This window comes from Eriocheir sinensis, chromosome 38 (genome assembly GCF_024679095.1).
Source record: "Eriocheir sinensis breed Jianghai 21 chromosome 38, ASM2467909v1, whole genome shotgun sequence".
NCBI lineage: Eukaryota > Metazoa > Arthropoda > Malacostraca > Decapoda > Varunidae > Eriocheir > Eriocheir sinensis.
This window is the reverse complement of record NC_066546.1, coordinates 650,703-677,457: the sequence shown is the minus strand read 5'-3', so window position 1 is coordinate 677,457 and position 26,755 is coordinate 650,703. Positions and strand designations below refer to the sequence as shown.

The window sequence follows — 26,755 nt, the reverse complement described above, 5'->3', positions numbered from 1 at the left end:
GTGCGGCGAGGCCGCGGGAGGGGGGGAGGCATGCAGTTAGCAAATTCAGAAGAGCAGTCAGCATGAAAATATCGATTGAAGATAGAAAGAGAGGCAACATGGCGGCGAAATTTAAGAGGTAGAAGACTATTAGTAAGAGGAAGAGAGCTGATGAGACGAAGAGCCTTAGACTCCACTCTGTCCAAGAGAGCTGTGTGAGTGGATGCATACTCAATACGAGGGCGGACAAGGCCCCTGTATATGAACAGCAACTGTGCAGGGGAGAAGAACTGGCGGAGACGGTACAGAACGCCCAGCCTCGAGGAAGCTGATTTAGTAAGAGAAGATATATAAAGTTTCCAGTTGAGATTTTGAGTTAAGGATAGACCGAGGATGTTTAGTGTTGAAGAAGGTGATAGCTGAGTGTTGTCAAAGAATAGGGGATAGTTGTTTGGAAGATTGTGTCAAGTGGATATGTGGAGAAACTGTGTTTTTGAGGCATTAAAGGACACGAAGTTCTTCTTGCCCCAATTGGAAATAATAGTAAGGTCTGAGGCTAGGCGTCCTGCCGCCTCCAGCCTGGAATCATTTAGTTCCTGTTGGGTGGGTCTTCTATTAAAAGAAGTTGAATATGAATGGACGATTCTGGGCATATTCCTCCTACTTATCCCCCCTCTGACTCTTTTATGGCTGTTATTAAGATTCTTAGAAATGATGTTTTCTATGCCCTCTCTGGCCTCAACTCTCAGAAGGCTTATGGACCTGATGGTGTAGCAAGCCACCGCTTAAGCGGCCGCGTGCTCTCCTCCAGTGCAACAGAAAATGGGACGTCACAAACATAGACTTAAAATGTTTTTATTTCAAATATTATAGACCCCTTTGAAATGAGTGTCCTTGTCTCCTGTGCCGTCTAAGTATTTTCATTGTCCTTGTATTTGTCTCTTGTCGCACTCCATAGTCCACGTCGTGTCTTTGTTAACTTTCCTTGTCCTCGTTTATCTTCCACTGTCTGTCTTCGTCCTATTGTTAAATTATACACATTGTTCCACACATACACATCAACACCTATGTCACCCACACTTCACAACATTCACACAAACGCTTACACACACAAACACCTTTTCTTTGTGTTTTGTTTTTGCCCATGACTTGTTGTGTTTTCGTGAAATAAAGCAACCCTAACGGATACTGAGTTTCTTTATCCGTGAACCGACTAGCACTTATTAACACTCGCTACCACCAACAATGGAGTGCCTCCTATTGTCCATTAAAACTGTGCTTCCGTGCTGATACCGTGCCTGGTCAAACGCTTTCGCCTCTGCCTTTCAACATCTACCTTTCCTTCCTGCTGGAAGTACACCTTCGTACAGCCTGTGCCTAAGAAGGGTGACCGTTCCAATCCCTCAAACTACCGCCCTATAGCTTTACTTTCCTGTCTATCTAAAGCTTTTGAATCAATCCTTAACCGGAAGATTCAAAATCACCTTTCCACTTCTAACCTTCAATCTGATCGCCAGTATGGGCTCCGCAAGGGGTGTTCTACTGGCGATCTTCTTGCTCTCTTAACTGACTCTTGGTCATCCTCTCTTTGCCGTTTCGGTGAAACTCTCTCAGTTGCGCTAGACATATCGAAAGCTTTCGATAGAGTCTGGCAAATGTCTTTGCTTTCAAAACTGCCCTCTTTCAGATTCTATCCTTCTCACTGTTCCTTTATCTCCAGTTTCCTTTCCGGCCGTTCTATCTCTGCTGTGGTAGACGGTCACTGTTCTTCCCCGAAACAGTGGTGTTCCACAGGGCTCTGTTCTATCACCCACTCTCTACTTGTTATTCATCAATGATCTTCTTTCCATAACAAACTGTCCTATCCACTCATACGCTGATGACTCCACTCTGCATTATTCAACTTCTTTCAATAGTAGACCCTCTCAACAGGAATTATATGATTCCAGGCTGGAGGCTGCAGAACGCTTTACCTCAGACCTTACTATCATTTCCGATTGGGGTAAAAGGAACCTTGTGTCCTTCAATGCCTCAAAAACCCAATTTCTCCACCTATCAATTCGACACAATCTTCCAAACACCTATCCCCTATTCTTCAACAACACTCAGCTGTCACCATCTTCAACACTAAACATCCTCGGTCTATCCTTAACTCAAAATCTTAACTGGAAACTTCACATTTCCTCTCTCACTAAATCAGCTTCCTCGAGGTAGGGGGTTCTGTATCGTCTCCACCGGTTCTTCTCCCCCGCACAGTTGCTATTCATATACGGGGGCCTTGTCCGCCCTCGAATGGAGTATGCATCTCACGTGTGGGGGGGTTCCACTCACACAGCTCTCTTGGACAGAGTGGAGTCTAAGGCTCTTCGTCTCATCAGCTCTCCTCCTCTTACAGATAGTCTTCTACCTCTTAAATTCCGCCGCCATGTTCCCTCTCTTTCTATCTTCTATCGATATATTCAAGCTGACTGCTCTTCTGAACTTGCTAACTGCATGCCTCCCCCCCTCCCGCGGCCCCGCTGGACGCGACTTTCTACTCATCCTCATCCCTATACTGTCCAAACCCCTTATGCAAGAGTTAACCAACATCTTCACTCTTTCATCCCTCACGCTGGTAAACTCTGGAACAATCTTCCTTCTTCAGTATTTCCTCCTGCTTACGACTTGAACTCTTTCAAGAGAAGGGTATCTGGACATCTCTCCTCCCGAAATTGACCTTTATTTCGGCCACCTCTTTTTATTCTTTTTGGGTGCAGCGAGTAACAGCCTTTTTTATTATTGTTTTCTTTTTTTGTGTGCCCTTGAGCTGTGTCCTTTGTTGTAAAAATAATATATATATATATATATATATATATATATATATATATATATATATATATATATATATATATATATGTATATATATATCTCTCGCACACACACACACACACACACACACACACACACACAACTTGAAAACAATGAAAACAATGAAAAATTGTTGAAAAAAATTTGAACGAGAGTTCTGGAATTAGAAGTATGGGGAGAAGGAGGAGGAGAATAAAAAAGAAAAAAAAAGGAAAAGAAAAAGAAGGAGACGAAAAAGAAGAAAAAGAAGAAGAAGAAGAAGAAGAAAAAGAAGAAGAAAAAGAAGAAGAAAAGAAAGAAAGAAAATATATATATATATATATAGATATATATATATATATATATATATATATATATATATATATATATATATATATATATATATATATATATATATATTTCCTCTTCTTCTTCTTCTTTTTCTTTTCTTTTCTTTTCTTTTTTCTTTTCTTTTTCTTTTGAAAATATATATATATATATATATATATATATATATATATATATATATATATATATATATATATATATATATATATATATATATATAATTTCTTCTTTTCTTTCTTTCTTTCTTTCTTTCTTTTCTTTTCTTTCTTCTTCTTTTTCTTCTTCTTTTTTATTCTCCTCCTCCTTCTCCCCATACTTCTAATTCCAGAACTCTCGTTCAAATTTTTTTCAACAATTTGAAGAATTGTTTTCATTGTTTTGTTGTGTGTGTGTGTGTGTGTGTGTGTGAGAGAGAGAGAGAGAGAGAGAGAGAGAGAGAGAGAGAGAGAGAGAGAGAGAGAGAGAGAGAGAGAGAGAGAGAGAGAGCACATCCGGCACCCATGTTTATCTCAGTTTCATCCCTCCCTCCCACACTTGGCCAGCGGAGGTTCTAACATTGATACACACACACACACACACGCTGGCAGGCGATCCCTGATCCACCGCCCCGAAACCACAGGCGCCCTACACCATGCAGAAAGGATTGTTCCAGTGCCTTCTGCCCCGGGAGAACGTCCTCCACTTCCTGATAATGCTGGTGATGGCACTGAGCCAGGCAAAGGACGTGGACACCGCGTCAACGCCTAATTGCACAGAGGATGCCATGTTTCATATAAAAAGTTTTGGGAACATAACCACCGTAACAAAGGAAAATTCAGAAAATCCATCTAATTTAACAAAGACATTGTACATGTGGCCTGAAGACGGCTTTAAAGGCGTTGGCGTGCACATTGTCACAGCCAGTACGTCAGGGGTCCAGAAGAACATTGACACGTGGTTCCCCAAAGACGACCTGTTCACCGGCAACAACACAGCCAAGTTTTGGCAGTTGCATGTGGGTGTGGTACTCCTCAGTAACAAAACGAGGATCAAAGTACATCTTGGTGATAATAAAAGGGTGTGTACCTCTTTGGTCACTGGTGACAACCTAACGCGTCTAGAAGTGATGGGTCACGGCCCCTCAATATGGGCCACGACACAACCTAACTGTTCCTTTAAAAGATTTACCAGTGCGCCTTGGCCAGATCCCTTACCCAGTTGCACGGCGCCCCCAGCGTATCCAAGAACCACTACACCTCCAGGAGCTACTACACTTCCTCCCGATCCAGGAGCTACTACACTTCCTCCCGATCCTGGAGCTACTACACTTCCTCCCGATTCTGGAGCTACTACACTTCCTCCCGATTCTGGAGCTTTTTTTTTTTTTTTTTTTACAGCAAAGGAGACAGCTCAAGGCACAAAAAGTAAACATTAATAAAAAAAAGCCAGATACTCGCTGCTCCTAAAAAGAATCCAAAGAGGTGGCCGAAAGATAAGTCAGTTTCTGGAGGAGAGGTGTCCTGATACCCTCCTCTTGAAAGAGTTCAAGTCGTAGGCAGGAGGAAATACAGATGAAGGAAGATTGTTCCAGAGTTTACCAGCGTGAGGGATGAAAGAGTGAAGATGCTGGTTAACTCTTGCATAAGGGGTTTGGACAGTATAGGGATGAGCATGAGTAGAAAGTCGAGTGCAGCGGGCCGGGAGGGGGGGAGGCATGCAGTTAGCAAGTTCAGAAGAGCATGTGGAAATATCGATAGAAGATAGAAAGAGAGGCAACATTGCGGCGGAATTTAAGAGGTAGAAGACTATCAGTATGAGGAGGAGAGCTGATGAGACGAAGAGCCTTGCCTCCACTCTGTCCAGAAGAGCTGTGTGAGGGAGCCCCCACACATGAGATGCATACTCCATACGAGGGCGGACAAGGCCCCTGTATATGGACAGCAACTGTGCAGGGGAGAAGAACTGGCGGAGACGGTACAGAACGCCCAGCCTCGAGGAAGCTGATTTAGTAAGAGATGAGATATGAAGTTTCCAGTTGAGATTTTGAGTTAAGGATAGACCGAGGATGTTTAGTGTTGAGGAAGGTGATAGCTGGGTGTTGTCAAAGAATAGGGGATAGTTGTTTGGAAGATTGTGTCGAGTGGATAGGTGGAGAAACTGTGTTTTTGAGGCGTTGAAGGACACCAGGTTCTTCTTGCCCCAATCGGAAATAATAGTAAGGTCTGAGGCTAAGCGTTCTGCAGCCTCCAGCCTTGAGTCGTTAAGTTCCTGAAGGGTGGGTCTTCTATTAAAAGAAGTTGAATAATGCAGAGTGGAATCATCGGCGTAGGAATGGATACACTTCCTCCCGATTCTGGAGCTACTACACTTCCTCCCGATCCAGGAGCTACCACTACCCCATCCAATTCCGAGGCAACACCTACGACTATGACAATAACGGCAGGTGTAGTGGTGGCAGTGGTGGTGGTGGTAGTGGTGGTGGTTGCAGTGGTGTATTGCAGAAAACAGCGTCGCTCAGCGGATGAAAGTAAGTGTGAAGTGACATGTATAGAACGATATCAGTGTGTGTGTGTGTGTGTGTGTGTTGTGTGTGCATGTGTGTGTGTGTGTGTGTGCATGAGAGAGAGAGAGAGAGAGAGAGAGAGAGAGAGAGAGAGAGAGAGAGAGAGAGAGAGAGAGAGAGAGAGAGAGAGAGAGAGAGAGAGAGAGAGAGAGAAAACAGTCGAAAGCAGACGTACAGACAAATTTCTCGACAGAATACAAACACTGGATCACAGAAACATTCAGACTAGAGTCCCTTGATGGAGAGAGTCCCGACAACCTAAGATTTGGACGCCATTATTGGCCCTGTTTTCGCCGCGCTTTTCAAACGCTAGCACACGCTCTCTTTTGTATTTCTGTTTCACAGCCATACGGGTCGTCCAGTGACACTGAGCACACTTGTGTCGGACCTGCACACCTTCCTCTAACAGCCAGCAGGGAGCCAGCAGCCAGTGAGCTCTGGGAAAGTAAATAAAAGACAGTTTGTGTCTACATCAACAGGTATCGCCAACCCACCATTACGCCCTTATACTTTACCATAATTTGGTCACCAGCCGTTGGAATGTGCCGTAAGAAGGTGACAGGAGATTATTATTAGCCTTACGATCAGCCACTGTCTCAGTATAGGCACTCAGTAACCCACGCAGCCTGTGATATAGGCGTGTCACGGCGGGCTGCTGACGACCTTGAGAGGCGGCAGCGCTCAGAGGGTACTGAGAGACTTCACACAAGTCTGGGTGCTTCTCTTTGAGTGTTGCTGCTGTGATGGATGGATTTAACAATACTTAGCGCTGTAAAACATTATCAGCAGCAGTTGGGGAACTCTTTCTATTACCTACACATCCCTTCATCGCCTGACCCTTGCCTGCATGGAGGGACGCTGCCTCCTGAACGTCATGAGCCTTGATATACTTGTCATGGGCCACGTGGCTGACACACTACCCAAGCTCCATCATTGCGAAGGCACTTTGCTTCCTTTCCATTACCTGCTTGCAGTAAACTTTAGCATATGGAGAGAAAATTAGTGAAAACTGATTATCTGGGGGTGGAGGGGGCCTCGATTCCATTACTCGCCGGGCTGCTCTCTTTATTGTGTTAACAACTTAACACACACACACACACACACACACACACACACACACACTATTGCTGCAATAAATGTTCTGTGCGATTCTAAGGCATTGTGAAGATAAGTCATCAATGATTATAATTCAATAACTTTTAATTTAATTTAAATACTTATTGTTGATTAAAAAAATAATACAGTAAAACACTAAGGCCATGTAAACGTGTTTCATTTTGCTTGAGGGTCAAAATAGCTAGGTTTAGAGAATACTGTAGGAAAATGCACATGTTTTCAAAATATTATAATGACATTGGTACCCATGAAAATGAAGACTGTGCAACGTTATGCATTAGGGTATTACATAAAGATGGACTTATGACCCAACCTAGAGGAGTTTCAAGCTGAAGACCCTTCACGTACATAAGCAAATAGTAACCTAACCTATCACCGCTGAAATAGTAATATTTCCCCGCATTTTAAAATCTCATAAACGAGTAATAATAATGGAAACGGTTACCAGAGTGATGACTAGCAGATTCAATCTCAACAAATAATGCGTTAACTTTTAGAGTGAGTTGGGTGTGATTCTAGAGTTTTACCATGACGGGGATGGCTTCTCTTCATTAAACTCTTGTAACACGTCCAGTCTATTAGACTGTGCCCTTGATGAGTGTGAAATATCCATTGTGAGTCTGTAATAACAGCTAGAGCCCTGTGGGAGAGATCACATCCAATAATTTTGGCCATAAGGGCCACAGCTTCCCTCATCAGCTTCGATGGCTGGACCTGAGGTGAACGATTGTTTCAGTCCTTGTAGCTGTGCCTCTCTCACAATGATTTCCATACACAGTACAAAGGGAGGGCGGTTATGACAGCAAGACACACACAATGGCAGTGTGTGTGTCTTGCTGTCATAACCGATGGTTTCCTCCCTTATCGACGACTGACTGTTAGCACACCTGTCTTCTCAGCTGCCTTGCAGTTAAATTGTACACTTTGTATCCCCTCTGTGGCATGTTGTTACAGCCGAAGGCTAGGCAGCAAGGCATTGTTACATTAAAAAGCAGCCGAATCCGCTTCCAAAATAGGTAAAATTATGTTTTTATTACCTCAGTTCAAAGTCGGCGCGGTGCTCGAAGGGCCAAAAATGGCGCCCAGCAGCCTTATACACACGGCCGCCTATGTCGGGACTCTCTTTATAAAGGGACTCTAATTCAGACAAACACAAACCAACAATGGAAAACAATTGATATACCGTATTTGATGGTTTATAAGACACACTTTTTTTTTTAAATGTCTCAGAAAATCACCCTGCGTGTTATTAGGTTCAGCTTTGGGTTACTTGCTCGTGAAGTTTTAGTGTTGGAGTGGCGCTTAAATTGAACAGCAAACCTCTCCGCAAACGTAAACAGGCTGGTGACTGCTTCTACACCAACAACAGCAACTTTTTTTTTTCTAAAGTAACAGTGTATAACAGTAGTTCATACCACTACTTCATATAAAATAACACAAGTCAGGAAGAAAATAAAGTAACGACGCTTAACCATGCTTGTACCTAAACAACAGTGGACGGTTGTACACCAAAAATGACGACACTCGAAAAACACACTTTCTTTTGTTTTAGAAATGTACAAAATATTACAACAAACAATACGATGGAGATAACAGAGTAAATATATTTCACACTTCCTGATAGTTTTAAAAATGTACTAAAATATCACAACAACTAGAATTATGATGCAGAAGTAATAAAAAAAAGATATGATGTAAAAATTCTACACCCGTTACCTCTTTGACAATGTCATTTTTCAACACCATGTTTGTTTACGTCTGAAAGCAGCACTTTTGAGTCTCTAAGAAGGATCAGTTTAGGTAGGTACCAGCAAATATTAAGGGTTTTACATGTAAAATATTGGGATTCAATAAGGATCTGAATACATATGAAACTGAAAATGACCTAGTAGTGTGGAAGGCCACGAATGTCAGGCGAAAATTTTTCACCTGACACTAGTAGTTTAAACTTGTTTATTATGTTTTTTTTCAAATGCCTGCCCAAATTGAGGGTGCGTCTTATAAGTCCATGTGTCTTATAAGCCGTCAAATACGGTAGTAAAGACGTTGCCAAGTACAAATAAGATTTTAATGAGCTCTTAAATGTTAGCAAATTAGAGTTGTTGTTTGTACAACTTTTAAAACATTTTACTGGAGCCTCTCTGACGCCCAAACGTTCTGGCTTGTCAAGTACAGTTTTATGGCTTAGGGCAGTGTTATTCACTAATTTTTGCAAGAGAGCCACTTTGGTTAAACACATTGATTTAGAGAGCCGCAGCTACTGCAAGTTAGCGTAACTCAACTAATTAAATTAAGTAGTACTGGGCTGCAAGTGCAATATAGTAAATGAGAAAAAAATGCCGCAGTCTCAAATATCTGTTGCCTAATTTCAAACACAAATCTCCAGGAGTAAGAGTAACGCAATACGTCCAGTCTCCCCGAAAGGTTTAACTCAACTGATTCGGGGAGACCACCGACGCGCGGCCTAGAGCTAGACGTGTCGCTGATGTTTCCCGTATTAGACACGTATGATTTCGCGCGGCCTAGAACTACGTAGACGTGTCGCTGATCAGTTTTCCCGTAGTAGACACGTATGATTTCTGTACGACTAGGGCAGGGATGTTAGAATGTTATCGCTTACTGTGACTTTGTCTTCCATCTCACCTCATGAAAATATATATCTTTCTTGATAAATTATTAAATTATTTTTCTATGTATTTTTTTTATTAATTAATTTATATATTTTTCGAGAGCCGTGAATTGAGTCATTGCGAGCCGCCAGCGGCTCGCGAGCCGCGCAATGAATACCACTGGCTTAGGGAATGGAATGCTTCTGATAAATCATTGAGCACTCCACTCACCTAGTATTTCATTGCCGGGTATTTGTCAAGTAAAGTTTTACTGCTCAGGGAATGGAATGCTTCAGATATGTCAACGAACTCTGCAACCACTCAATATTTCATTGCCGGATACTTGTTGACATCGCCTATACACTCTGTAGCGGCAGCCACTCTGGGCGGCCTGCTGACGGTGATGATAATGATGATGATGATGATGAAAATAGAAATAATAATAATAATAATAATAATAATAATAATAATAATAATAATAATAATAATAATGATAATAAAAGTAATAATGATAATAATGATAATATTGATTATGCTAATAATAATAATAATAATAATAATAATAATAATAATAATAATAATAATAATAATAACAATGATAATAATGATAATAATGATAATAATAATAATAATAATAATAATAATAATAATAATAATAATAATAATAATAATAACAATAATTATAATGATAATAATGATAATAATAATAATAATAATAATAATAATAATAATAATAATAATAATAATAATAATAATAATAATAATAACAATAATAATTATAATGATAATAATGATAATAATGATAATAATAATAATAATAATAATAATAATAATAATAATAATAATAATAATAATAATAATGATTAAATATTAATACTCCTTCAGACACCTCGCCAAGACCAAGCATGACCTCCGGAAGGCCCACGGAGAGCAACCACGTTATTGAAAACAGCCTGTACGAGTCCATTGAAGCCTGCAAGGGCGGGGCCGCCGCCGGGGCACGCACAGAGGGGAACCACGTTATTGAAAACAGCCTGTACGAGTCCATTGAAGCCTGCAAGGGCGGGGCCGCCGCCGGGGCACGCACAGAGGGGAACCACGTTATTGAAAACAGCCTGTACGAGTCCATTGAAGCCTGCAAGGGCGGGGCCGCCGCCGGGGCACGCACAGAGGGGAACCACGTTATTGAAAACAGCCTGTACGAGTCCATTGAAGCCTGCAGGGGCGGGGCCGCCGCCGGGGCACGCACAGAGGGGAACCACGTTATTGAAAACAGCCTGTACGAGTCCATTGAAGCCTGCAGGGGCGGGGCCGCAGCCGGGGCACGCACAGAGGGGAACCACGTTATTGAAAACAGCCTGTACGAGTCCTTTGAAGCCTGCAGGGGCGGGGCCGCTGCCGGGGCACGCACAGAGGGGAACCACGTTATTGAAAACAGCCTGTACGAGTCCATTGAAGCCTGCAGGGGCGGGGCCGCTGCCGGGGCACGCACAGAGGGGAACCACGTTATTGAAAACAGCCTGTACGAGTCCTTTGAAGCCTGCAGGGGCGGGGCCGCTGCCGGGGCACGCACAGAGGGGAACCACGTTATTGAAAACAGCCTGTACGAGTCCTTTGAAGCCTGCAGGGGCGGGGCCGCTGCCGGGGCACCGAATTAAACAATGCACGTTATGGAGGAGAGCCTGTACGAGAACTTTGCAGGCTGCAGGAGCGCTGCCGCAGCCATAGTGACAGGGACACATATACTGAGTGCCCGGCTAAACACGCCAGCCAATGAAGACCATTACTACAAACTGTCTCCATCTGTCACGAGAGTCGGCGGAGCTGCCAGTCAGGGAAAACTGTTTGCAGGAATATTTGACTAACCACACGACAGAATGCTTTTGCCTCTACCAGTCAGTGAACACAGCCAGCACAGCAGTAACTGTTCACTGCTTACACACACACTCTGCCAGTTAGTGAACACACCCAGCACAGCAGTAACTGTTCACTGCCTACACACACACTCTGCCAGTCAGTGAACACACCCACCACAGCAGTAACTGTTCACTGCTTACACGCACACACTGCCAGTCAGTGAACACACCCACCACAGCAGTAACTGTTCATTGCCTACACACACACTCTGCCAGTCAGTGAACACACCCACCACAGCAGTAACTGTTCATTGCCTACACACACTCTGCCAGTCAGTGAACACACCCACCACAGCAGTAACTGTTCATTGCCTACACACACACTCTGCCAGTCAGTGAACACACCCACCACAGCAGTAACTGTTCATTGCCTACACACACACTCTGACAGTCAGTGAACACACCCATCACAGCAGTAACTGTTCATTGCCTACACACACACTCTGACAGTCAGTGAACACACCCACCACAGCAGTAACTGTTCACTGCATACACACACACACTCTGCCAGTCAGTGAACACACCCACCACAGCAGTAACTGTTCATTGCCTACACACACACTCTGCCAGTCAGTAAACACACCCACCACAGCAGTAACTGTTCATTGCCTACACACACACTCTGCCAGTCAGTGAACACACCCACCACAGCAGTAACTGTTCATTGCCTACACACACTCTGCCAGTCAGTGAACACACCCACCACAGCAGTAACTGTTCATTGCCTACACACACACTCTGCCAGTCAGTAAACACACCCACCACAGCAGTAACTGTTCATTGCCTACACACACACTCTGCCAGTCAGTGAACACACCCACCACAGCAGTAACTGTTCATTGCCTACACACACACTCTGCCAGTCAGTGAACACACCCACCACAGCAGTAACTGTTCATTGCCTACACACACACTCTGACAGTCAGTGAACACACCCACCACAGCAGTAACTGTTCATTGCCTACACACACACTCTGACAGTCAGTAAACACACCCACCACAGCAGTAACTGTTCATTGCCTACACACACACTCTGACAGTCAGTAAACACAGCTCATACATATAATACAGACACTGGATTGATTACTTATATAACACACGTGTACAATGAATACAATTACTAAACCTTGACTACGCAAGTATAGGTATCCATAATGCAGCGGAAATTACTTGTTCCTTGATACATGCAATCCTTATTTGGTTTTCTCCACTTGTGTCACTGAATATAACCATACTAAGATACCAGGTATAGATACTAAAGAGATAACACCTGCCCGTGAGAAGTCTGTGTCATAGATTGCAACGAAACTAAGATACCAGGAAGAAATCCAAACGAGATACCACCTGCCCGTGGGAAGTCTGTGTCACAGATTGCAACGAAACTAAGATACCAGGAAGAAATCCAAACGAGATACCACCTGCCCGTGAGAAGCGGCAGCGACATCGACGTTTACTTCCGCTCACTGGGATTTTGTCATCTGCCCTGATCTGTGAGTGAGATAAGAGTGATGATAACAGTAGTAGTAGTAGTAGTAGTAGTAGTAGTAGTAGTAGTAGTAGTAGTAATAGCAGTAGTATTAGTATTAGTATTAGTATTAGTATTAGTATTAGTAGTAATAGCAGTAGTAGTAGTAGTTAGTAGTAGTAGTAGTAGTAGTAGTAATAATATAAAAAATAACGACAATAATATTAATAACAATATTAACAATATATTATTATCATAATAATGATGATAATATCTTGGATAATAATAATAAATTACAAGCTAATTCCTATTATCATTATTATTATCATTATTATTATTATTATTATTATTATTATTATTATTATTATTATTATTATTATTATTATTATTATTATTATTATTATTATTATTATTATTATTATTATTATTATCATTATTATTATTATTATTATTAATATTATTATCATTATAATTGTGTGCTTTATTTTTAAGTTGAGAGTAAGATAATCAATTATAAGAATATAATCTCTCTCTCTCTCTCTCTCTCTCTCTCTCTCTCTCTCTCTCTCTCTCTCTCTCTCTCTCTCTCTCTCTCTCTTATCTTTACGTTTCCTTTGCATTACCTTCAACAAATATGTATTCAATGCACCTATGCATGGAGACTGCTCCCTTCCTCCTTCCTTCGCTTCCCTTCCCTTCCCTTGACTTGCTTCCCCTCTCTCTGTATTCTCTCCTCCCTTCCTTCTTCATCGTCCTTCCTTCCTTCTTCATCCTCCTTCCTTCCCCTTCCCTAGACTTGCTCCCCCTCCTCCTTTTCCCTCCTCTTTCCCCTCCCGTCAACGTTGCCAGATTGTCGTACTCAGCCGCTTATATTTCCCGACTTCCTACCCCCAAACTGTCTTCTGGGCTCCAATAACGAAACTCGTTTATAGTTATCGTTAAAAGAGTTAGATTCTGATGTTTCTTGGCAATAGTTAAGCGTCAGAAACCGGTAAATACTATGCTCTGAGTACGATAATCTGGCAACGGTGCCTCCCCTCCCTTTTACTTCTTCCTTCCTTACCCTTTCCTCTAGACTTCCTCTTCCTCCTCATCATGATCATTTCCCTCTCCTTTCTTCCTTCCTTCCTTCCTTTTCATAATTTTCACTCACCTTCCCTTCTCTTTCCTAATTTTCACTTCCTTCCCCTCCCTTTCCTAATTTTCACTCCTTTTCCCTTCCCGTCCCTTCCCTTCTCTTTCTCTTCCTCCCCTTCCTCCCCTCCTCCTCGCTCCTGACCACTCTTCAGTGCGGCTCCGTCCTGAGTATTCTCCTGATTCAGCGGTTCACATCTATGTCAAAATGTTTACAATGCTTTGGATGCAAGGCTGTTCCAGATAACTGTGTTCTGTGATCTCACAAAGGCATTTGACGCCATTCCTCATACTGTCCTGCTAGATAAATTGTTTTTTTTATGGAATTCGTGGCAATGTGTATATTGGTTCAAAAGTTACTCAGCGCATAGGGAACAAAGCGCATCGTTTAGCAATGTGTCCTCACCATACAGCAATACTGCATGTGGTGTGTCTGAGGGACCAATTCTTGGCACGATTCCTTGCTTATTTTGTATTAATCAAAATTCCTATTATTTGCCGACGATAGTACAATATTCACACAAGGACATAATCTTGAGGATGTACAGATACTTTAAAACCTGAGCTTAGTAATGCATCAAATTGGACCATGAGTAACAGACTAACATTAAAATTAACAAGACCAAGTTATTTTTTTTTCCGGTCCACTCGTGACTCGGCCAACACACACACTAATGAAAATTAATAATCTAGCATTATATGAAGATCTTGATTTTTTTTTCTTGGAATAACTATAGATAATAAATCAAAGTGGAAACAACCCATTGACATAGTAATATCAAAGGTGGCCCTGTTGACGGGTGTAACGTACAGGTTAAGAACTTGTTTGAATCTAATCTATCTGCGGCAAATTTTCTTTTCTTTAATAATTACTGTATCCGCATCCCTCATGCTGCTGTGCCGTGCGGCGGGGGCGCCTGGAACACCTCCACCGACAGCCTATTTAATACACGAAAAACTCTTACGTTATATGTTCTGTAAAGAGCGGTGTGTCCACACAAACTACATTTCTAGACATTAAAGACTTCTACTATTGATAATATTACTACTATTGTGTTATATATTATTGACACAATATAATACGGCGATGACTTACCGTTAGAATTTCTATAATACTAATGTTATTGTTCAGGATCGGTATCATTATTATTATTATTATTATTATTATTATTATTATTATTATTATTATTATTTTTATTATTACTGTTATTGTTATTATTATTGTAACGAGCATGATAATTACATTACTGAAGCTTGATTTGTGTTGTGTTAAGAAATATTGAATTTCAAGGTTATTGCGTCATCATGGTTCGGATCGTGAGAAGCCTTGTTGCCCGTTTTCCGTGAATCGTCTTGTTGCCTCGACGGCCTTGTAGTCCACTCAAATTTGGTCAGATATTGACCAAACCCGGTAAAAATTGCATAAGAAATGGTTCCACTTGCATGGTGCTCAGAAATGTCACCAAAACACCAGAAAAAGTTACACCGAAATAAACCTGCGGGAAATGCCTCAAAATTGCATCATTATGGATATTAGGTTCCGCCATTAAAGAAAAAAACATTTTTAGTTGTAACCTTCTTTTTATTGATCTAAATCAGTTCATTCAAGTTCCTAACCATAAGTTTTGAAGGTCAGTGAGCCTTCTTAGACCATTAAATTTTATTACAGACCACTTCTTCCTTCCTTCCTTCCTTCGCTTTCCTCCTCCTTCCTTCCTTCCTTCCCTTTCTTCATCCTTCCTTCCTTCTTTTCCTCCTCCTTTCTTCCTTCCTTCCCCTTCCCTTGACTTGCTTCCTCCCCCTTTACTGGGGTAAAGCGGACCACCTAAGGTTTGACTTCATATTGTATGTTCCCATATATCATGTGATTATGTCACATAGCGTCATTTGGAGCCAAATTTATTCCTCTCTTAACCTCTCTATGAACTTCAGTTTTATTTCAAGAAGTTTGGGCGGTGTTTGTTTTTTAAAAGGAATAATTCATAACTGTAGATCGCAAAAAATGCGCGATAAAGTGGACCACATATGGTCCACTTTACCCCGCACATAAGTTTCTGGAATCGATCTTTGTTTTCCGGTCAGTTTCTGATACGGAAGGAATAATGAGCCATTAGATTATATAAAGATGCTTTTAACTTGTTCCACGTTCAATACATTAAAACATAAGAACAGAAGAACATAAGAACGTAGGAGTCTGCAAGAGGCCGGTAGGCCTGTACGAGGCAGCTCCTTTGAACCTAAGCTCCGTGTATCTAACCCCACCTAATATCGCTGTCCATGAATTTATCTAATCTATTTTTTTAATGTGACAATTGTATTGGCACTCACCACGTGACTGCTAAGCCTATTCCACTTATCCACCACTCTGGTAGTAAACCAATTTTTGCCTATGTCCCTGTTGAGTCTGAATTTATCCAGTTTAAACCCATTACTTCGTGTCCCACCCGGTTCTCTTACCAACAAAACCTTATGAATATCCCCCTTATTAAAGCCCTTTATCCATTTATAAACCTCGATCATGTCTCCACGCACGAACCTTCGCCTTTCTAGAGAATGCAAGTTTAACTGTTTGAGTCTTTTCTCGTATGGCAAGTTTCTCAACCCCTGAATCATCTTAGTCATCCTCCTCTGCACCGATTCTAACATTTTGATATCCATTCTGTAGTAAGGTGACCAGAACTGAACCGCATAGTCAAGATGAGGTCTAACAAATGCTAAATATAGTTTGAGGAAGACTTCGGCGCTTCTGTTGCTTACGCTCCTTGAAATAAATCCCAGTACCCTATTTGCTCGATTTCTAGCTTGAATGCATTGTGCCCTTGGACGGAGATCAGAGCTCACTAAGACCCCTAAATCCTCTCACTTTTAGACCTGCTTATGAGAGTATCATTTAAGCAATAGTTATGTGAGAGGTTGTTCCTACCTACACTCAGAATACTGCACTTCCCTACATTGAACTCCATTTGCCATTTATCCGCCCAGTCATACAATCTGTTTAGTTCATCCTGGAGAATACTAGCGTCCTGATCCGACTTTATTACGCTACCGATCTTGGTATCATCTGCAAACTTACTGAGATCACTATTAATTCCTGTATCTAAGTCATTGATATAAATAATAAACAAAAGTAAACAAAAAGTAAAAAACATATAAGTAGAAACATTGGTAAAATCCTTTTCTGGAAAATAATCTTTGCTCGGTCTTGCGAACACATGTGCGTGGCATCTGTAACGAAATAGAAACAAATAATGTAGATAGGCTACAAGTGTTTCAGTGTGGAAGCATGATTTGCTTCCTATGGGGTAAAGTGGACCAATTTATCCCCCCTAAAATTGCGTAAACACAGTTAACTGAAATCTAAAATACTTCACGTTTCATAATATTGACTGTTTATGTTAGCAATATTACCACTGTTCTTTAGAAATAACCATAATAAATAACTTACTGTCACCAGAAAGGTATCTAAATTTCAAGTATTACAAAAGTCTCACCTTAGATCCCTTCAGTGAAAATTAATTTTCATTTCAGTTATATGCAGACGGGACATCCTTTTAGTACCAAAGCTTGTGGGTGACTGAGGTGATGTTACAGAAAGCTACTGCAGCTGCTGTTTGAAATCTCGTACCACTGTTTTTTTTGGGAAAACCCAGTGGTCCACTTTACCCCAGTGGTCCACTATACCCCACCGTCCCCTATATAGGAAATACAATATATGTGATGTGATTGCGTTAAAAAAAGATTTCCTTCATAGATTTGTAACAGTCCCATATTATTATGCTGGGATCACACATCCACGATTTCGCTCTGCGACGGTTGGCGATTTTGAAAATTTCCGAAATCGGCATATACACTTGACATCGTAGCAACGTCCCTGCGATTAGTCACAACAGTCGCGCGGTAAAGTTCGCACGACTTGCGGGTGCCGGCCCGTCGCGCGAACATTTTGAAATGTTCAAAAGTTCGCAGAAAGTCTGCGATATTGGCCAAATCGCACGATTATTCGCACGGTTAAGCGAGAGACCATCGCAGTATGCGCTCGCATACCCTCGTCAAACGCAAGGGGTCGCGGTGTATGCGAGCGTATATGCTAGCGACTTTGTACATCGTGCGTATGGCAGTGACGCTGCTTCGGAAAACGAGATGGCAGCGAGCGAGCGAGAGGGTGTGAAAAACCCAAAGAGACTATATACGAAGAGATAGTGGTATGTAGTAATTCCTCGGGCGTGCGGAAGTAGCGCCATCTATTGCAGCCCACCAAAAACGTCACTTTTCAGGGGTAGCTTTACTATTTTTGAAGTACCTGCCACAGCACCCTATCCAGCCTTTACTTATTTTTTTCATTATTGTAAAATTATTTACTAATGGGATCTTGAAAAATATATTTGTTCTTATGTTTTATTAGGTATTATCTACACTATATCAATTTGTTATTTTAGGAAAAATATGGTGTAGAAAGCATTTGCTAATATATATATATATATATATATATATATATATATATATATATATATATATATATATATATATATATATATATATATATATATATATATATATATATATATATATATATATATATATATATATATATATATATATATATATATATATATATATATATATATATATATATGTGTGTGTGTGTGTGTGTGTGTGTGTAGCAAACATATCCACTGCTTTAAATACAAGCAAAGCATACAACATTCTATACTTCCTAGATTACTATAATGCCTTTGCAACTGTGGTAACCCGGATGTCACACTGGTCCTGTGTCCCAGGGTAATGGGTTCCCTAACATCACAGCCTCAAGGGCCAATGTTACAGAGATGAGCACCGAGGCCACGTGCTGCTACAGCGTATGCCCCCAACCGTACCTTTACCTTTTGCAAAATGCTCTTAGCTGAGTAAAAATATCATACTAACTGTACAAGTGCCAGATAATGGCAAGCATTGCATACTGCTTGACAGGGCAGAGAACAAAAGCTTCTAAGCATTACAACTGAAATAAGCAATGGGAGACACTTAAAGCTTCTTAACTGAAAATGACCCGATTTATAACAGGCAAAACCAACAATGGTGCCGTTATATACAATAAAAACTGTATAAAAATGTTGCAAGGCACATCAATATAAGAGCAAAGCATCATAAAACATGCTGAAATACATGATGGAGGACATCAAGAAGGTAACACATGAGTTGTCTTAAATGGAATGCAATAACTTGGTGGTCCTGGGAGACAGGCGAGCCTGGAGGTGAAAATGGGATGAAGGACACGGTATGATCTCAAGCTCTGACCTTGGTGTCAGGGTCATGAAGATATTAAGCTCAGTAGGCACAACTATGCAGCGGAGGCACATATGATAAAAGCAAATGAGACAAAATAAGGCAACTCATAGTGTAAGAAAATAGCAGGAAAGTTTTGCTGCAGTATGACACACCAAATTACAGGGCAGACAGTGATTTGTATTTCATAGGCTACATCAGTAAACATGTAGCATTTATTGTAGGAACCACACATTAAAGTTGGATGAAATAAAATATATGTTTTTAGCACACATTAAAGTTGGATGTAATAAAATCATTTGATAAGAAACTCCTTGAACTAGCCAACCAAACAAACCACTCTCTGTCCATCCCCCCCCTTCAAAAAAGCATTATTTTTCACAAGGTTTATGATGCATTAGTCAAGAATATCAACTGCCATTACATTTTGTCAAAAAAAAATCATACCTATGTGATTATGTATATCCTATAAAGCAGAAAAAAATTGCATGCTGTAATACAAACAAGATTACTCCTGGAAGCCACATTAATGATGCCAGACACGTGATGATAGACACTTAGTGTGATGAAATTACATGCTGTATTTCACATTATGAAACCAAGCCAAGTGTCACTGCAGCACATTATTAGGTAAGGCAGACACCAAAAGCTTGTTACCTGAACAAGATTAAACATAACAGGCAAAATCCACAATAAAGTATTGCACACTGTTGGGTAGGGAAGAGAGCAAATGTTTCCAAGCATTACACCTGAAATAAACAATGGCAGATATTCAAAGCTTGTGAGCTGAACAAGATCTGATTTATAACAGGCAAAACCAACAACGGTGCATTACATGCGATATCTGGCAGGGAAGATAAATGATTCCTTGCATTACAACTGGAAAGTGGCAGACACCCAAAGCTTGTTAATTGAACAAGATCTGATTTATAACAGGCAAGACTAACAATGGTGCATTACTTGCAATATTTGGCAAAGTATATGGAAATTTTTTTTTGGCGTAACAAGAGTAATACTAAATAATGGCAAATCCCACGAAGTTTCTCTTCTTTTGACCAAGCCTGTGCTCTTTGCTGCAGGGCTGTCAGAGTCTGTTTGCTCCAGCTAACATGTACTGAAATACCCCTGAGTCATGAGTGAAGTGTTGAAACTGAAGGCAAGTGAAATACTGTGCTTAGAAATCTATTAGCATTTGGACTTTGATAATATAAGGCCAGAGCAAACCTCCTCTCTTGTAACCCATATCTCCTACTAGGCTTAGATCTTGCAGCATGTTGAACCTGACCTCAGAAAAAATCCATCCCTATTGGACCTAAAAAATTGCTGGCTCTGGGCAAAAACTGCCCAGGAGTTGTAACAGCCTGGGCTTTGAGCTGCCTTGCCTCCCGGTGCAGACAGCAGGCTGTTGTGTGCAGCAATTTTCACTTTTCATGTCTGAAAATACATGAAAAATATTTAATCACAATTCTAATAAAATATGTGCATCTAATTGCATTATTTTCAGTGCTATATGGACAATGAATCTAAGCATTGACATTATGTCTGCACACCAGCTTCGATGGAAGGCTTCACTTAGATTGCCTGATAAGAGTAATATTTTCAGGAGATGGGGAAGAGGATACAACTGGAGACTCTTGACAGATATAATGTCAAGATCTACAAGCACTCATTTACCATATATATCTTTGATGATCAGTCCATACTAAAACATTTGTCAATGTGTTGCCACACTAAAAATCTAAAAATTCCCTGTTTCTGCAATGTTAGCCATACCTAAGCCCTGCTAAACCATCCAAGTGAATCAAGAATGAGTTCCGGGCGGCAGCATGAGCCAATACTAAATGGCGCCACTATAAAAAAAATTGCCTGCATCATGACAGGCCTGGGCCGACCGTCAGACCCCTGAAGAAAACCTACCGGCGCTATAGGCAGGTGGGGGAAAAAAAAAAGGATCACATCAGAAGAATGGACAAAGGTTTGTTAGTGGCACTTCAAGGTTATGCTACCTCTTCAAAGATTGGTCAGTCATGGTTTAAAGTGAAACAGGATAAACAAGAAACAGGCAGGTATCTGTGGACACTACTGTTACTATCAATTGCCAGCCTATGGCAAAATTTGAACCTATGCTATCAAAAACATAAGACCCATATGCTGATCACTCGACTAATCGTAATGGTACTACAGCAATAGAAACATAATAAAGAGTTTAAATATATCATTCAAAATGTCAACCTTTTTACATACCTTTTTTTAAGATATGAAGCCTACTGGTGTAACAGTTAAATATTGAACTCAATTTGTATGCAAAGATGTGAAGTATGTTATTAAGCTGTAATATTTCCAACACATAAGTTGTGATTAAAACAACATGGAATAGTAACTAAAGAGGATAAATTATCACTGAGAACAAGAGGTACCTTACTATATTGTGGTGAGCTTGATGGCCGAGTCGAGTTTCCTCCAACCCCATCAAGTTCACACCCTGTTGAGAGGCAATTCTTTAATCAAAGTGAAAAATGGATGCAAAGGGTCACTAAAACTAGTTATTATACTTGGTGTCACAAATTTGGAGAAATAATTTAGGGAAGGACTTGGCGTCACTGATGAGGTAAATGATCTCGTGCACTCACTGGGCTATAATATATACATTGTTATAATGTGTATTATTGTCTTGTTACTATATATTACCTACTGATAATGGAAATACATGTCAGGATTAATCATCAAATACAAGGAAAAAAGAATCATGTATGGAAATTGTGAACTTTTAAGTTCATGTAACAAACAAAGTTTATTATACACAAAAAGGTTGGATACTTCTGATGTAAAAGATTTTTGGATATAACATCACCCCCTTCCTCCATATTGGTTCTTTAAAGCAAGGGTTGACTACAGCTCATTATTAATTGCGGCAGGTTACACGACACTTTTTTTAGTGCAAACCACCTGGAAATCAATGACCATTATAAGGAATACTTCTCATGAGTAGCTACTAAAACTTGACAACCTAGAAGGATGCACCATCAGACTGTAAAGGAGAGATATATTATAAGACATAGCTACATTGGTGGATCCAAAGGGGGGCCCAGGCCCCCCCAATGTTCCTGAGTGATACAGGAAAACTAGCTCAAAAGCGCGCTAAAACAATGCTTTGGCACAAAGTCCAGGCCGTTATACCCATTGATTTAGGTCACTCCACCAGTTTTTCAAGACCAGGACTGCCAAGAATGGCTAATCGGTAATGCTAATGCTCCTTCCACCCGCAAAAAGTCTGACGTCCTCCCAAAAACTCATTTCCTGGATCTGCACCCAAAGACATACCGTAACATGGTTCAGTGATCATGGACAAAAAAAAAAATGTTAAGACAATCAATATCCAATCATTTCAGGATACATAAATCAGCATCCATATGAAGGAATTCTACAACTTAAAAGTGATGCTGAGCAGGGCATGTGTTAAGTGACTTGCACAATCTATTTTGTGAAGTCATAATTAGATTAATAACACAACAATCAACAAACACTAGATGAAGTATTCATACCAAAATCAGTACATGGAGCTGGTGCACTGCAATGGGAAGCACATTCCTGCAGCTCACCAAGAGGGTTGAATGATGCCATGTACTTCAGGGGGAGTGGCTAAATGTCTTCACCCTTGGCCTCTTTCTTGGCCTCTCCCCCTTCAGCTGCCACATTCTCTTGGATGATATCGGACGTGTTCGGGTCTGTTGGGATGTGGTTGTGTTAGATGTGGAATAACATACGACAGTGGAACATGGAAGGAAAGAGTATGTCCACACGGTAAAATACAAAGATGAGGATTGCACTGCATTAGTTGAGTGATTACAAGATGTAAATTGAAATTCTTTGGATACTGAAAGGATGTACGGGGACAACTGGGTGAGAAGAGAGAGAGATGCAGATTTTGATGTTATATAGCTAGTTACACCAATGAAGACTTAGGGCATACACATTGAGAAAGACCACAATTTTGGCTGCTAGATGGAAAAGCACTAGATGTCAAAGTGCCAGGACATTGAAGGAAGTAATAATAAGAAAAGCAATAATAATTAATGAGTGTAAATATATTTCTGATATTTTTGTTTATCTTAATACTAGTATTGGAATTTTCAAACACTAAGAATATAATAAATAAATAGACAAATTAATTAAAATAAATACATTAATTGTACTAATACTACCACTAACAATATTAACAGCACTGCATCTAATAGATTGAGCAATAAACTGAGTCTGATATGTAACCATAATTAAACTGTCTCTGTCTGAGTGTTATGTGAAGCTTGCTCCATGCACCATGATAGGAATGGCATAGATGCATGCAGGTTGCTGAGATGCTTACAGTCACCAGCCACTTGTAGATATGTCACCAAAATGTGTTGGAAGCATTGGCGGCCAACTTCCATTTATTTAATTATTATTTTCTTTAAACAAAGGAGACAGCTCAAGGGCAACAAAGCGTACTAGAAAAAAAAGCCCCACTACTCACCACTCCCAAACAGACAAAAGTAGAGTCTTGATACACTCTTCTTGAAGATCAAGTTATAGGCAGGAGGAAATGCGGACAATGGAAGGCTGTTCCAGTTTATCAGTGTAAGGGATGAAAGAGTGGAGATGCTGGTTAACTTTTGCATAAGATGTTTGGCAAGATAGAACATGCAGTAATTGACTTAAATTAGAAAAGTATAGATTTAGGAGGGAATTAAATGGGCAGGCATTCGTTTAATAATAGGGTGGTGGGGGAATGGAATAGATTCCGCAATCACATAGTGAGTGCAGGGACGATAGCTTGTTTTATGAGTAGACTGGATAGCTACATGGACGAGGCTGACAGGTGGTAATGGGGAGGAATCTGGACCTGCCGTGTGTAGGCCATTCGGCCTCTTGCCGCGGGAGGAGGGGAGGCATGCAGTTAGCAAATTCAGAACAGTTGTCAGCGTGAAAATGATTAGAATTTCCACATTATCATTATTTATATATGTCACTTACCCCGGCTGGCATCCTTCCGTAATAAATGTAGCTTCACACCAGGCTGTGTCCTCTTTATCACCACAAAGGGACATGATTTGAGGCTCCGGCTGGTAAACGTGGCGGCCGCGGCGGTGTTATGATTTTTGAACGAGGCAGCGTTGCAATCAGAGCAGAGAAAGATATTGCTGCGAATAGCGGTATAATAAACAGTATAAGTTAGACCAAGATAATTATATTCACCCACTCTTTCCCCCTACAAACCAATGACTCAATGTCTATATATCATCATTACTGATGGAAGTCAGCGTGCGTGCTAAAACAATGAGTTTGGAAGAAAAACATGATCACATTGTTTTTAAAGAACGGCAGTAGGGCTACAATTCCTTGGTTCATTCCAGTATGTATACAGAAAGGTTAAACACATAAAACACATCTAACCACACATGCAGAGAAAGTAATATAATTGCGGTATAATAATATAACAATAATAGCATTACTCATGACATGCAGTCAGGCTATATCTACCTAGTAAATATATACAGTATATATAGTTCCTTCTGTTCATTTTAATATTTATCTACCTTTATTTTTTTTTTATTTAAAATGGGAAATAACCAGACTGAAGAAAAAAAGTAGCAACATTTGCTGCTTGATCCCATGTAGCAACACTGCTGATTGGTTCTAGGGGTTGGGGGGGTGGGTCTTAAGGGGGTGAGGCGCCTGAATGTAAACAAAGCTGCTCGTGCGCCATCTGTTGCAACCGACATACACCAACACCCGCCCACGGTCTCCCATAGAGGCCCCCTCTCCTGTTCTAGGAAAAACCGTTGGCGAGCGACCACTCGCTCGCACTCACACTGTCCAGCCACACGCCCCTACCCAGTCCGCCTGCAAAATAATAGCCTAGTTTTCATGAATTTATAATAATAGCATATTATTCCTAACTGCTAAATTATAGCTTAGTGTCCATGAATGGAAAATAATATAAAAGTATTCCTAAATGCAAAATAATAGAATAGTATTCCTAACTGCTAAATAATAGCTTAGTATTCATGAATACAAAATAATAGAATAGTATTCCTAAATGCAAAATAATAGCCTGGTTTAACAAAATGCAAAATTATAAGCTAGTGTACACAGTAAAATTATTAGCTAGAGTACACAGTGAAATTATAATGTATTTCTCTTGACTACTTCATTAGCTTGTTAGCAAGTTATTACAGACTGTAAAACTCTTTCCACTTAGAATTTATTACAGAAGTTGTAGATACGGTATAACATGCAGAAAACCTTACACCATAAAAATGAAATCCAATATTCCTCAAAATAACTTACTTTGTTCGCAGGAGATCACGACCCCCAGGTTAAGAACTGCTAAATTAGAAGCAAGAAACAATAAAGCAATATCAGCGACAGCAAGGGAGGGTAGCACAGGCTACTCCTTACTTGAAGCACTGGGTGTTCGTTACTAACCGACTATCAAATCTGAATCGACACAAGCAACTGGCGTTGCCAGATGGGGATTATTCTACCATATTGAAAACCTATAAGGTTGATCAACCGAAATAATAACCTTAGCGTTAGAGCGTCGGGATATGCAGGGTGCCAAGATTAATTTCTGGTTAGTGTGTGTGTGTGTGTGTGTGTGTGTGTGTGTGTGTGTATCTATCTATCTATCTATCTCTATCTATCTATCTATCTATCTATCTATCTATCTCTCTCTCTCTCTCTCTCTCTCTCTCTCTCTCTCTCTCTCTCTCTCTCTCTCTCTCTCTATATATATATATATATATATATATATATATATATATATATATATATATATCTATATATATATATATATATATATATATATATATATAATGTGTAGTGTGTGGGGGATGGATGGACGAGAGAGCGCGAATAGTGCCAAATCTATTCTCCGACTAACCAAAAATTCTTTCATTAATAGAAAATGCCAAAACCTTGCTTTCTCTAACTCTTCCCGTGACTTCTGGCATCTAGCCAAAAACATCTCCTCCAACTTCACTTCTTCATCTTTCCCTCCACTCCTCAGTCCTGACGGCAACACTGCCGTCTCATCTATCTCTAAGACTGAACTCTTCTCTCAAACTTTTTCTAAAAACTCCACTCTGGACGATTCTGGGCATATTCCTCCTACTCATCCCCCCTCTGACTCCTTTATGCCTGTTATAATGATTCTTCAAAATGATGTTTTCTATGCCCTCTCTGGCCTCAATCCTCAGAAGGCTTATGGACCTGATGGTGTGCCTCCTATTGTCCTTAAAAACTGTGCCTCCGTGCTGTCACCCTGCCTGGTCAAACTCTTTCGCCTCTGCCTGTCAACATCTACCTTTCCTTCTTGCTGGAAGTATGCCTTCATACAGCCTGTGCCTAAGAAGGGTGACCGCTCTAATCCCTCAAACTACCGTCCTATAGCTTTACTTTCTTGTCTATCTAAAGCTTTTGAATCAATCCTTAACCGGAAGATTCAAAAGCACCTTTCCACTTCTGACCTTCTATCTGATCGCCAGTATGGGTTCCG

The 26,755-nt window shown here is 40.6% G+C and overlaps 1 long non-coding RNA gene across 1 annotated transcript; it reads right to left on the bottom strand.

Moving 5' to 3' along the window:
* Positions 1-18,636: 18,636 nt before the first annotated feature.
* LOC127008811 (uncharacterized) lies at positions 18,637-24,878 on the bottom strand. The gene is made up of 4 exons (XR_007761359.1): positions 24,229-24,878; positions 22,761-22,943; positions 21,641-21,700; positions 18,637-20,652 (listed from the first exon to the last, which is right to left on the bottom strand). It is a non-coding gene; the product is annotated as an uncharacterized LOC127008811 (long non-coding RNA).
* Between the last annotated feature and the right edge of the window lie 1,877 nt (positions 24,879-26,755).